The sequence below is a fragment of the Carassius gibelio genome, chromosome A20 (genome assembly GCF_023724105.1).
Source record: "Carassius gibelio isolate Cgi1373 ecotype wild population from Czech Republic chromosome A20, carGib1.2-hapl.c, whole genome shotgun sequence".
Taxonomy (NCBI): Eukaryota; Metazoa; Chordata; class Actinopteri; order Cypriniformes; family Cyprinidae; genus Carassius; species Carassius gibelio.
The window spans coordinates 17,531,004-17,546,365 of NC_068390.1; positions in this window are offsets into that span (position 1 = coordinate 17,531,004).

The window sequence follows — 15,362 nt, forward strand, 5'->3', positions numbered from 1 at the left end:
GTAAAAACAAATAATTATTGCAGCGTTCTGTAAATATTTTATAAATGGCATTATAGTTAATATGTTGATGAATATTATCAGACCAGGTTTGGATGTTTTTATCATTAAAAACACAAGTCTCAATAGTTTAAAAGCCGTTTTCAGACTGTACAGTGCTTTAATGTACTTTAGTGGATCTTTGTACTTCCTGTTATGACATATGGGGCTCTTAAGATGTGAGTGTGGTTGACACAGAAGAAAAATGTCTACAGTGAAGGCTTGGTGAGCTCATGAATAAGACATATTGTACAGCACGTTCCCAATCTCAGTGCCCTTGCAAGAGTCAAGACATTTATTAAGAATATTTTATACATAAAGGAAATGCACTGAGAGAGGATATAAAGAGAAAGTCCATCTTGCTGTCAGTCATTTTAGGATTGCGTTGAACTTGTATAGGATGGAGAACACTGACCTGCAATGACATGATTTCATTGGCCCTTTGATTGATAGCATGCCGTTTCTTTGGAAACTTACTACCTCACAGGGATATGAGATGGGCACCAGATGGCTAGCAATATGATCTAGAACAATAGAAGAAATGCCCAGTGCATGAGCATGAGGTCACAGTGAGTGCCATACTTCTGTGTAGAATCCCATTAAATTGCCCAGTCAAGTCTCTCCTGGAAAATTAGTATACTGTCTGTGTCTTTCTCGCTGTGACCCACACTCTTAAAAATAAAGGTTCTTTATGGTTCCATGAAAAACCTGTAACACATCTGCAACCTTTTAATTTCAGAAAAGCTTATTTACATTATTGAAATGTTCTTCAAAAGTGATTCTTTTAAGAACTGTGCACTGAAAGGTTCTTTCGGGGAACCCTGTTTTGGAAAGTTTATTTTTAAGAGGTGTACAGCGTTGGTTGACTCCTCTATTCCACACTGTTGAGGTGGTTGTTGTCTAGGTGCGCACCTCATCTTAGTATTGTTCTGCTTTGGGAGGAGAAACAAGAAAGGATAGCGTGTGCGTGTGTAAACAGACACAGTTAACCTGGATGTGCAGTGAAACAGGACTGACTTTGAAGAATTTAGCCATTAAGAGAGCATGCAAATCCCCACGGGGCGAACATCATTACCATGTGCCAGAGATGCAGAGAAAGAGGGTGAGACTATGGAAGAGAGCATTCAGTGGCTTGTGGAGACATTTTTCTTCCCAATATGCAACTCAGTCAGCCTTTCTCAAACTGATAGCAACCTCTGTGTTTTCTGTTCTGGTGCGTGAACACATGCTGTGTTCTTACAGCTTGAAAAAGACATTCTTCCCCCTGCATGGGGAATGACTGTAAGAAGGCTATTATTTGCTTCTAAGAAAATATAATGAGACAAAATGCCTCAAGGTTAGTCTGTTTCCCCGACACCCACTGACCCTTTCAAATACGTGCAGAACTAAGTGAGAATCTGATATGCTTATCTACAACTCTGTTGGGGCAGCAGAGTTATTCTGTATATTTGACTTCCCTGGCAACCTTCAAGACTTTATTGTATTATATAAATTTAATATCCTTTGGATGTTGTTTCTTATAGCAGTTCCCAGTGCAGCTTCATCTAGTGAGATACATGGAATTGTTTGCCCGCCTCTGCAGAAACTTATCTTCCAGTTTCCCCCAAAACAGCAATTAGAATGGGAAGCTGTTCTTCCAACATAAGCTCAGTTGAAAGTCATCAGCGAGTCAATAATGTGTCTTTTCCCATGCTATTCTTCAATCTCTGGCATGTGCAATATTTGATATGTATACAATATATAGTGCAAGTTTGATATGTATACAATATATATATAATTCATCAAAAGTGATAGTAACATATCATAACCAGAACACACAACCTATAGCAAATGAATAAATTAGCCAGAGAGTATTGGGCTCTGGCATACTGGGGCATTCTCTATCAAGTGCAGTTTTCCAGCAGAAGACAACCAACAAATAATTATACACAAGATTTATGTCTCACTTTCATTTTTACAGCGAAAAAGGGCTCAGGCAATTTTCCTGGCCGATCATCACAGGAAAACAAAGCTGACTAGGGAACTGCTGAAGCTTTATTCATTTAGTTTTAAGGGAACTGAGCCGTTGATTTGCAGGTAGCCGGAGATATGACCTGTGGGACTATCTGAACTAAGTGCATTTATCACAGTGCATTTTTTTACATGTTAGCTGTCAGTGTTATAGTCCACTGTTCACTTATTAAAAATAAGTTAGCCATTATATTATAAAGCAAAAGGCTTATTTATATAAATGAATTTGCCATGACTAGGCAAATTTTACAATCCAAAAGACATTAAAGACTTTTTTTTTTTATAGTGATTAATTGGATTGTACAAGAGTCTGTCCTTGGAGCAGTCTGGAGTTTAGTGTCCAGTTTAAGAGCCCAGTGGTCACAGAACAGCGCTGGGATTTCAGCAACTCTATTTTCAGGGTCAGACCTCTTTTGGATTAAACCTGCAACCATCGTGTTAGCAAATTAGAGGACCACCACTTCAAATTTGCATGTGGTTTTCCATTTCTGTGTCCTGTTTAGAGACCATGACAAAAACATGCTGAACGTTGCTAGATCTAATCAAGAGCAACAAAGCAAATCTTTCACAAATCGTCTTTTTTAAAATTGCAGGTATAAAGGATGAACCAGGTGGGCAGAAATATACTTTGGAGGCTTTTGAAGCTAATTATATCAGTGGAGCCTATTATCATACCATATTCAGCTGTAATTAATTACTATCATCCTAAGTCTGTGCTACAGTGGACATTTTTGGCATAGACATTTTTCACATCCGTAGTGAGCAATGTATTTCTCCATATTTGATTTGGTATGAAAATGAAGTGAGGGTAATGATAAACGAAGGGTGTGGATATGCTGAAGAAGAGCGTTCTTGTGCTGTAGTTGATAGATGAAGTGAGACGATTTATTATAAAACAGCAGTAGCTTGATGTGCTCCTCATTACCACTTCACACAAGCAGACAGAAAGGACACGTGCCCCAATATTGCTTTTTTTCTTGTGTTTTTGCATTTGTATGTAAGCAGGTTTAGCTTTGTGTGTTTGTGTGAATTCTGACAGCTCGGTTAATTATTTCTTTCAAGCTCTCAGATGCTGCCTCCAGCTAAGGGCTCCTACCTGGCTTTTGGCACTAGCAAGCACATGCATGAGTTTGGTACTGAACCAGAATGCTGAATTTGTACAGAATTAGTTGTAAGGACTTTGGGGAAGTGGCAGGGATTTGGATCTGCTTTCAAATGTTTTTTTAGGAGAATTCAAGGGGGTCGCTGAACTGGATTAAACTCTCGAGTAAGCAATTATACAGTTTCATTTGAGGTCAGAGGAAGGTCTCATATTTCATCCGTACTTTTTTGGATGTGTAAGCTCCTGCCTCCATCCCTGTGACGGCTATATATCAGGGCCATGGTAGTGCTGGCAATGTTTTTCTCATCCTTTTATTGGTTGTTTAAACACAAAAAGAGTAATTTAATTATTGATCTGATGTATCCCAGCAGAAGCTTCAATATGAAGCATCCTAAATCTGTTTGACAATTTATGCAGATCGGCTGGTATGGACGAGCTGCATTCATTTTTAATTTCTCATTTGAATATTTATAGTAAATCAATTACTGAACCATATTAAAAGACAACAACCTTTGTGACCTATAGCTTCTAAAAATAAAGGGATAGTTCACCCAAAAATGTAAATTCTTTCATTATTCACACACCCTCATGTCATTCCAAGCCTGTATCTGCTTTGTTCTGTGGAAAATAAAATAAAATATATTGAAAATGCTGGTAACCAAACAGTTCCATTTCCCATTGACTTCCATACAGCTGAACTTAATGGGAATCAAGACTGCACCAACATGCTTCAAAACGTATATTTTTTGTGTTCCGCAGAAGAAAGAAATGCATTCAAGTTTGGAACAACATAAGGGAATTAGAGACAGTTTCAAGATTTCAAGAATTTTCATATTTGATTATACCTTTAATATCACAATGAGATTGGTATCAGCAACTTCAGTTGTTGTGGTGTTTAGGCTCATAATAAGAAGAACAGATGTTAATATTGTTGCAGTATGCGGTTTTGTCTGGACCAGTCGCTATTGGGCTACATTAGCATATGGCTGTGTGCAGCTTATTGTATGCTGAAACAATCATATAATTTGCAGTTAAAAAGACCCAGAGCCCTACTTTCCAAGGTGTTTTTTCATGAGCATAATGAAAGTGGACATTTCAAAGGCAGCCGTTCTATGAAAATGGCATGAAGACCTTTTCATACTATGGGTGCGCACAGACCCCTTTTTGTGAATCTGTTATGAGCCAGGCCTCACGCATTAGGTTTAAAGATTTGTATTGAAGGCTCTTTGGAACAATAAAACAATACAACTTTACTTACAATGCACCTCTTCAAAAGAGCACCTGGTTCTTCATGTAATTAATTGTTTATTGTCTAAAAAGATAGCCCACATGTTTTCTCAAAGGTTCCACAATGAATATTTCCAAACATCACATCTCTGCAAATATTTGAGTCAAGTTGGTTTGTGCGGAGTCATTTTCAAAAATTCACAGTAATGTGAACTGTTCAGTACAGCTATTCTCGTTGGTCGTTAGAGTGTTACTAGGTGGTTCAGAGTGGCTGCTAGGCACATGTTTAGAGCCCCAAGTAAAAGTAAGGGGACACCCCAAAGAATTGGAAGTGAGTTCATACAAGTTTCTGCAAATGTTTGATTGTCTCACTGTGTCTGTGGAGAACTTCTTAAGAACTTATTGTTGTACAGATGCCAAATGTGTGATGTAAGATAAATGTTTGGTGCAAGATGGTGCAAATGTTCTTGAATTACATTGTTCTTTTATGGGCTTGGTACAAAAACAAATAGAATCCTCTAGAATTTCCTTTTTGCTTAACATTTTTCATGTGACTAAACTGTTATAACAAGAAAAAATAACATTATGCCTACACTTCATAAACCATGGCCAGTTCTACAGGGGTTCTAGACCAAGCAAAAGCATAAGCACCTCTCTTGTGACTGCAATAATAAGTCATTGGGTGAAATGCTCTGGTGCGTATTTGTTCAAAGGTTTCTATTTACAGTAAGTTTTTGCGTGCGGGGTGTTTAAGTTAGAATTCACTCGCCTCTCAAATTGCCAGAGTTTTTTTGTGTACACTTGTGAGTCCTCTCATTAGAACTAACAAAGTGTACTGTACATGTGATATAAAAAAGGAGATTCACTGTGCAGTGTAGAAAGCTTAATTGATTATAAAGTAACTTTGTGAGATTGTGATTAACTAAGATTGGTGCCAGTTTTTTTATGATTATAAAGGGAGCACTCTTTCTAATCCATTCAGAATTTCAATAAAAGTTTTGTTTTTCATGCAGCTAAGAATCCAAAGGCCATGTACATGCTACAAAGTTTCAGGAGTGACGTCCGTAAATGAAAGAGTTACTCTTGAAATTGTAATAAGTAATAACCATAGCAATGGATGTGGGGGAAAAAAAGTGTTAAAAACACATGTGCATTAACACTAAACATGAGTTGCAATTAATCAGCAATTCAATTCATCAACAATGCAATGATAATAAAGCAGTACATAGCTACCACATAGCAATTAAAATATGCAATACAAAGTAATAGCACACTAGCTTACTTACCATTATAAAAGTTGAGGGTGGCGGGTCTTTGAGTGCAATCTCCTGAGAACTTTATATTTCCACTCATGAAAACTCTTTTCACATCATGTGATTGAACTTGTTACACTTCAATTTAAAATGTGTTATTATTGGCTTCCTATTAAGTTACCGTTGTAGAGATTAGTGACCCTTTGAACTAAATGCTGCTGAATATGTGGGCTGCCAAAGTGTTTATCGACTGGATCTGCAGAGTTGACATTCTTCGTTTTCAATAGTAAGTCCGCTTGTGACTCAAGAGTGAGAAAGATTAATATTAAATCTGTTTATTTTAGCAATGCCAGATTTCCTCACATTTGTTTGGCAAAGTACAACAGTAATCCATCCTGATTCTTACATAGCTTTTTTGTTATGAGCAGTATATGGAGGCCACACTAATCTGATGGATAAGAAACTGCCATGCAAATAAACTACTGGGTCCCACATGGCGGTGATGTAGTTCAGTCTTTTTTTTCCGTTTGCTCTTAGAAAAATACATTGTAAATGAGGAGATGCTACTGCAAGCAATTCATCATTAAGATTCACTCCGATTTACCAGTGCAAATAATGCAGAAAATAGTAAACAGTGAAGCAGTAATTTAAATGATTTATTCATATTGTGGCACATGCTGGAAAACACTACGTATATATACACATACAGTACACACACACACACACGTATATTGCTGGACCTTATGTTTTCCATGTGTGTGTGTGCGTATGTATTTTTTTTTCAGAAGGTGATATGGTACAGTTTATAAATGGCACTTAATGTCATAAGGTCAAAGACCTCTGCTCTCTGTTCTTAAGGAACAGCTCTAAATTAGGCCTGTGATACGACATCCTGTAACCAAAATGAGGAATGACAGATAATTCTGGGTCTTTTTGTTGTGGCTGATTGACACAGAGAATCTTTGTTTTCGTAAGTCATGTAGATATATTGATGTTGTGCTGCAGTCAATGTATTGGCCACAAGCAAATCGTTCATCTTATTTAACGGAGACTCAAAGCCTCAGCGATTCAGAATGCAGAATGCCCTTGATTATGAATGTCTCCCTTGTCATCACACTCCCTTTTAAGTGTTTCGACTGGCAGACACCGATAAGGCCAGTTGCTGTTTGAGTTGATGAGCTGCAATCGAGTCCCGGTGGGCTGCTGTTTCTTTCAAATATAGGAGAAAAGGTGAGATAGGGAGCAGAAAAGAGAAAGGGGAAATTAGGTGAAGAGCACTGAAAGTGACATTTGATGTGTTTACTAAAGGCTATCTGACAGCATATAGCTCAACGTTGCATTGAAGGATTAGCATCGCAGACTTCGGCATTTTAACCATCCACACTAAGTCACAGCCTGCACCTTGTTGGCATTCTGAATGCCAGCCGCCTACCCTCACCTGTGACCTTCCTGTTTAATACAGAAAAAGGCAGTAACCTAACCTCAGATTACATTATTCTCATGTAGTCTTCCAAGGGGTCTTCTGAAATCAAACCTATTTGAGCTCCTTGTGTAATGGTGCATTTAATCCAGGTCGATTCAACAAGGGAAGAGCGCTGCTATACTGCACTGTCTCACATAGTCACGCCACAGAGACAAGTGCCGTAATCACAGAGAAAGTGCCAGAAAGCTAGGCTGGGTGATGGATAAATAATTGAAGTGTGGGATGGCAGGATTAGAGGCTGGCATTGAAGGGCGCAGCTCTGTAAAGTTGTGCGTGTATGTGCATGAATGGTTGATGAAGACAGCTGTGGGACAGTTTAAGAGCTCATTAAGATGCTTTTGCAGAGTCCATTGTCCATTGTGAAGAAAGCCTAAGGGAGACAGAGGAAAAAGTGCAGGCGTGAGAACCGCCTTCGGATTTCTGTGTGTTCATTTGTTTTGTGACATGAAAGTAGTGATTTTCTTTAGTCAATGATTTTAGTTGTCTGAAAATATGAACTGTATGTTTGTTAAGATATTGTCATCTGCTGGTATTTGCTTAAATAGTTCACTCAACAAAATAAATCTGTCATGTCATTTATATTTTTCCGAACCTGTATGGCTTTCTTTTGATCTGTGGAACATAAATTATGTTTTTGTAGTATACTGAAAGTGGGGTCCAAAATAATTCATACTAGACAATTCATTGTATGGGGAAAAATGTTTGTTTTTTAAGGCTTGTTCAAAAGGTCTTTTCTTAGAGAATAACATAAAGTCATAAAGGTTTGGAACGACATGAGGTAAAAATATCTGCTAATTTAATGAATGTAAATGATGTCGCAAATGCAAAGAACAGAAATAAGACTCAACAGTGCTAGTGAGTTTGCAAAAATCACACAGAACGGAAATAAATTTGTCGAATTTAAATGTGTGCAACCCAAAATTAAAATTCTGTCATAATTTACTTCCCCCATGTCATTCCAAACTGATAAATGCTGCAGTGCTTTTTTCTGTCCATAATTGTGTGTGCATGACACATTTTTTATTGCTTCAGCTACTGTACATTTCAACAAAGTGGGGCGAGCCCAGGCTGAGCTTCTGCTCTGAACTGGGGACATCAAATCACATGAGGTCTGTCTTCACCATGTCCGTATGCTTCCAGTTTTCAGTGTGAACGCAAGGCATATGCCTCATGCACCTTTAAAAAAAAAACAAAGCAAGACTGAGCAAATGCTCTGCCCACAAGAGATAAGTATACATTTTTATAGATCTTACCTCTCCTCCGTCTGTGGGCTATGTAAAGACCTGGACGCAGTAGAATACATCTTGAATGACTGGCACTGTTCATTAGCCTATCATACAGAAATATTTTTTTTTTTTTTTTTTAAACCTTTATTTAACCAGGGAAATAATCACATTGAGATAAATATCTCATTTACAAGTGAGCCCTGGCCAAGGTAGCAGCACACAATATACATAACTACATAAAACAAGTTACACAACACACACATATACAGCAATAAAGCAAGATTAAACGTTAAGAGCAAGTACAGACAGATATGAATGTTTGGTTGAGATATAACTTGAACTCTTTAATTGAAATAAGTACATCGAGTTTCAATGATCGTTGGATCTCATTCCAAGCAGCTGATGCGCTATAAATAAAAGCAGTTTTTCCAAACTCTGTCTTCATAAAAGGAACATTTAAAAGAATATATCTACTTGAACGTAGATTATACCCTTGACTATTAAAAGTTAATAGACTATTCATATATTGAGGAAGCTGGCCAACTAATGCCTTATACACAAGTATGAGCCAGTGCTTGTACCTTCTTATATGAAGTGAAGGCCAACCTACCATTTCATACAGTGCACAATGATGAGTGTGATATTTTGTGCAAGTTATAAATCTTAGAGCAGAGTGATAAACAGAATCTAATGATTGTAAGAGAGCTTTAGTGGTATTTTCTGTAAAAAACAAATCCATAATCTAAGATAGGTAAGAAGGTAGATTCCACCAACTTTCTCCTGGCTGACTGACAAGTCTGTTCACATTTTCACATTTTCTGCAGAATTTCAGCTGTCCACTGCATCTTTCTCTATTCCTCTCTTCAGTCTCTTCATTTTCTCCTACGCACAGGCGTTCACAAATTCATTCTCCTTCCATTGCTCTCAATTTTTGTCACACTGATGCACAAACATTCTTTTTCTGTCTTTCTCTTTCACTTGTCTTGCTATCGCTCACCTACACTCAATTCTCCAAACTACAATTTACCTCCATCATGATGGCCCTTTTTGGAGTCATTACATTTGTAAACCTATGACTAATGATGAATTTATAATTTAATTAAAGATGTTTTTTTTTTTTTTCTGGCACAAGACCAGTAAGATTTCAAAATGAATAAACAAATCTGAAATTTCAATGGATACATTTACACTGAATGAATAAAATAAGTTACTAAAAAGTTTAGTATGTGTACTAAACTAAATATTCACTGCATCTTGTATAAGAATAAATTGCAATGCTCAAAATGGCATATGCAATGGGCTTTTTTGATATTTAGTTTAATGTAAAAAAATACAAAAATATTCTAGTCTACAACTTGCTTCTTGTCTCTTTTTTTTTTTTTTTTGCTGTCACAGAAATGTTCCTACTTGTACTTCTGTACTGCATCTCCTGACTTAACGAATCATGTGTTCCAATAATAATGAAACGATTCTCCTCATTACTCACTGGTTGTTTGAATCTTCTCACACCCTGCAATTCGCCGAACTCTCTTCAAGTTAAAATGAATGCAAAAACCAAACAGGCCTTTACCAGTAGTCTTTGCCAGTGTAATGCTATATAGCCTTGTTTTCATTGTGTTTATACTTGAAATGCAATAAAAGAGCCAGTTGCATTTACATGCATCAATTAGACAGCATCTATTCGTTTACCAAAATGAAATGCAATCAGATACAATCTAATTGCAGTACATCAATAGGACAAGTGACCATTTCCTACTTTCTCATTTTAAGTCACTTACAAATGTTACCTGGCCCTAAGCCAAAATTAACACAGCAAATGAAATTTGACAAGACTATAAATTGCAATAACATCAGTTAAATGCACATCTGCCATGCCTGCTGCATACTAAATTGAGCATTAAAAAAAATCGAATTAATTGTTGAAAAAACACTTGAAGATTAATGATCCTAAATGCCTTTAGCAACAGAATGTACATCCCCCTACAGATCTGACTCCGCTTTCTTTCTCTGCTGTCAGATGTTTGTGTGCTGTATTGTTGGAGTAAGCCTATACTTGTTAGTTTGTACAGGATGATGGTGGGCATAATCATCCAGCTTTCGGTTTTTAAATTACTAATGATCCACTTAATGCTGAGGAAATATATTTAACGTTTTACATGTATTCATTTGACAGTTTTATTCTAATCATGGTCAAAGTATGCTTTTTATCAGCTTGTACTTGACCTATTTTACTTAATGCTAATGAGAAGATCATTAAAGGACTTCTACAAAATTGCAAATTGGGCGTCATATTCATGAGGGTTCGAATACAGTGGTTGAAAGATGGTCCACAGCTCCCTGCATGTGAGTCAATAAGCATGTGTATAGATGATACCAAAAACAGGGCTGCAGCAAATGCGCCTCACCTTTTTTTAAACTGCTTCCACAACTGCTGTACTTAAGCACTGGTCCTGTATTTAAAGGCGGAGGAACCGGTCTGAATCACTCGTCCTGATGATTATAGCATTGACTGGGGGTTTATTGTCAGCTGGTTGTTATTGGAGGTGATGAGAGTTTCCGCCATCACATTATAGTGTTTTGTGAGTCTGATGTGATGAGTGAGAAGAAAGCTTTTTCATGTAACTCTCTCAAGGCAGTGATTAATTGCTTTGATAAGACCTGCTGACTTTTGAAATTCTGCTCTGTTTCTAATAACCACAGCGAAATGGCTTACGGTAATGTTGCTCTTGTCAACTGGGAGCATATTGTGTCATGGTTTTTTTTCTTGCTGTAGACTGTGTGCATCAAAAGGGGTAACTTATTTGTCGATAACACTTTGAATGAGTTTTAAAGGGCAATTAAGTTGCCATAGTGCATTAACACTTAGGATGTTTTATCTTGTGTCCATCAGCCTTAGATGATGTAACTTTGTTAGAAAATTTAATGTAAATCTGTAGGAAAAAATAAATTGTGTAGGCTACTATACAAAGGACGGTAAACAAGCAAATGTATCATCTAGGTAAACTGCTGATGTTTTAAAATCGCTTTTGCGTTGACAGCTTTCTTTTGTCTAAATTCAGTCTAATCATGAACACTGTCACAACACATTTTTTTTTGTCAAATCTGTGAATTCAGTATTTAATTGTAACGGTGTTTTATAAACCTAAACAACATGACCTTTAAATAACTAATCAGAGTGCATGAAAGGGTTAAGTTCACCTTAGCAGTGCTTTTGCAGAGAATTACAGCTTTAATAAGGAGCAAATCAATGAGGCCTGAGGAGCCAGAGTCTGTCTGAACCCAGAACAGAAGGGCAGGGATTTTAGCAGTCTCCACCCCACAGAGAGCCGTTAAATTAGATGACTGAGTGAACTTCATTTCAAATCAAAGAGATTTTTCCTTATGCTCAAGCTGGGTGAGGCCATCACAATATCTCAACACATCCTGCAGTAGCTCCACTAGCGTTTTACATTGATTACACTGAACCAAACACCAGTTTATTAACAATTGTGTTATTTGTTAGCTAACTTGCTAGTTTGCTAAATGAAATGGCCAGTTGTCTTATTTTAACGTGGTGTGAAATGCAATATTTGAATATGCAAATTCTCTTGTTTTGTGCATTATTTTGCTGTATTTATTAATGCATAAGTAGACCGAGCATATTTGCAGTGAATTCAGAAGAATGGGGAATGTGCTATGACCTGAGCAATGTCACACCTGCATCTATGACTGTGATGAAATGCTTGCTATACAGGTGTGCAAATCACACCATCCAGACGAGAAGAAAGTCAACCTGCCTCAAGCTAAAGAATGTGAGAAAAACAGGTTTAAAGAAGCTTGTTTCTGACACTGCCTATAATAATTACATGCTTGTTGTGGTAACCTTCACTGCATGTCTTGGACTATCTTTCACCAGTGGTCTCTGTGATGTCTTAAGGAAATGGGGGTGAAAAGAGAGATAGTGTGGCTGCATCGAAGATGTGATAATCTCATTTTGTTTTTGCTGTGTTCCCCCTTGCAGTCACTATTTTTATGGATTTTTAATTAAGCTAAATTATGCTTCATGAGAGAGGACGTGGATAGCAATGTGGGAAATGGGACAGAATCGAGTATTCAGAGGATGCTGCTGTTTCATGCTCTGAGTCTGACTTAAAATTCATGAGTTTGACACTGGGTGAAGTATGTTCCCATCTGAGCAAAAGATGGACTGCAGTGGGGTGAAAGCACAGCCTATGTGTATGCACTGCAGCAACAAAAAAATTATATTATTATATATATATATATATATATATAGAGAGAGAGAGAGAGAGAGAGAGAGAGAGAGAGAGCGAGAGAGCACATTTCTTACGTGAACCCGATTCAGAGTGCTTTGCAACTATAAAGAGAAAAATAAAATTTCATGATTAATGTAAAATTTTATTTGAAAATATTCATTTGAGAACAAAAAATAAATGAGTAAAAATAAATAAAAATCCATTAAAATTAATAAATAATAAACTGGAAATGTAAAAAAATTATGCTTCAAAGGACATAAACCCGAAATTAAATAATGCAGCAAAGTGCTGCTCAGTGCTTTTTAGAATGAACAAAAATAGGTATTACAGAGAAAGATAAATTTTTCAAATAAGAAAATGTGCTTATACAGTATATGTATTTGTGTGTGTGTGTGTGTGTGTGTATGTATGTGTGTATATATATTTCCGACCGATATGGACTTTTGGGGGCCGATGCCGATATTAACTCGAAAAGAGCCGATATTTTGATTTTGAAAATAAACTGGATATTAGACCCATTTCCTATAAACTGCACTTACACATCATTCAATAGCAAAATGTCTGCCTGTTCTATGTATGTGGACTGTATAAATCATTTTCCAGAAGGGATTTATGTTTTTAAAAAAAAGCCTTAGGTCTCAATGACTAAACAATTGCACATTAAAAAAAATTATTTTTAAACATGATTTTGATTTGATTTTAAACATTTAACACTTTTACTTTCTTCCAGTTGAAGCTGGTTTTAATAGTCTGTGTGTGTACTGTAAATAAATTATAATACTAAAGTTAAAGTATTTGCAGAAGTAGTCCCACACTTTGCTGCTACAGCTTTCACCTTTTTCAGGTATCTGTAGGGCAGAAAGAGAGACAGAGAAAGAAAAGCATGTGCATTAATAATATCACCATGTATCATTACTCATGTCATCATTAGAATTAGAATTATAATAAACAGGGATCTCCTACATAGGCAAAAATGAGATATATATATATATATATATATATATATATATATATATATATATATATATATATATATATATATATATATATATATATATATTTTTTTTTTTAGTCAAGCAATCGGTATGACATATTACCTACTTATATTTAACCATATTATTACAACATTTTCCTGTTATGTCTGTAAAGCTGCTTTGAAACAATCTGTAAAAAAGAAAAAAATGAAAAAAGCGCGTGTTCAGCTCACATTTATTTACATGTCCCCTCTGGTTTAATCATTTCTGACGCACCTACTGTAGTTACTGAAACTACACTATATTTGCGTCCGCACCGCATCGAGTTAAAAACATCTCAACTTTTCAGAATGCCGCAAGCGCACCGCAGGTCATGTGACAAGAACTAACCAATCAGCTTCATCCTTTCCCATAACAATGTTGAAAACTGAGCCAAGATGAAGGAACAGCTGTTCATAGCTGTATATGGATTGCCATTTTGAAATAAATTTAGTAGCAGAGCTACTGCCAGCGATTTTTAGTGCTGCAAATCCATTTATCTTTTGCTGAAATTTCCGAGTCTTCATGGAGAGAGCCTGTCATGGTTGCTTAGCAAAGGCAGACGCCTCAGGAGCGCTTCTGCCCGAGCGCTTTGGAGAAGGAAAAAGAGGCGCGCCTAGCGTTTTCCACGCGCTTTTAGGCGCGATATGTGAACGGCCCCTTACACGGTCATTATGTGGGAAACACTGCAGATATATTTAGAATAAGATAAACGCTAAAGTTATAGTTTGACCTCTTATTAACATTCGCGCTCTTCCACTGATAAACATGGTATTAGCTTTGTGGCTAATCTAATATAGCAATGCATTAGCGGCTGTAAGTGATGTTACAGAATATTTAGAAGTGATAATGATAGGACCGTTAGCTAGAACTACCACACCGTTTTTATATACAGTGTATGAACTAAATCACCTCACATAACAAATGACAGACTCACCGTCAAAACAGTACATCTCTTGTGGCTTGGCTGATCGATTTCTTCTATAGTGGAGTTGCAGACTCTCTGCAACTGCGGAGCTCCCTCTGTTGGGCAAACTATGCAACACTCATAACATGAGTGAAGCATGAGACTCTGTTTCTCATGTTTCATCGGCTGATACTGATTTAAATGCAATAAGCTCATATCGGCTGAAAATATCGGCCGGCCGATATATCGGTCGGGCTCTAATATAAACAGGCATGTACTGGCCATCGGGACTACCGGGAGATTCCCGGTGGGCCGCGGTCTGGTTGGGCCGGTGCGTTATGTATTTTGTTTTTAAATCATTAATAATCGCAAATATATTCGTAATTATATTGTTGTATGGTACAATTCCGGTCTTATGTATCTCTCCCATTAACCTGCATGATGCTTTTTTTATTTATGTACGTTAGTCGCAATAATTTATTTAAAACATAAAAAAAGCAGAATAAAGAACAGATAAAACGACGCGTGCGCATGATGCTGATGCGAGCTGCGAGACGTGACGTGTTCACTGCTCATTGGCCAATCAGAATCAAGTTCTAGCCTTGAAAAGCGGCCGCTTTACAGCTGCAACGAAATTCAACATGTTAAATAATAAAATATCGAAGCGTAAAGGAGGGGCCGAACGTTGAGAGAGAGAAAACGACAAGCACTTGAGGCAGATGCCACCAAATGTGTCAAGATATATAAATCATTGCTGGAAGGCAAAAGACTTACGTGAAGACGTCAGCAGGGCGGGACTTGACAGCTGAGGTGAGACAGAAATGTAATGATACACGTAAGCTACTGCATTAT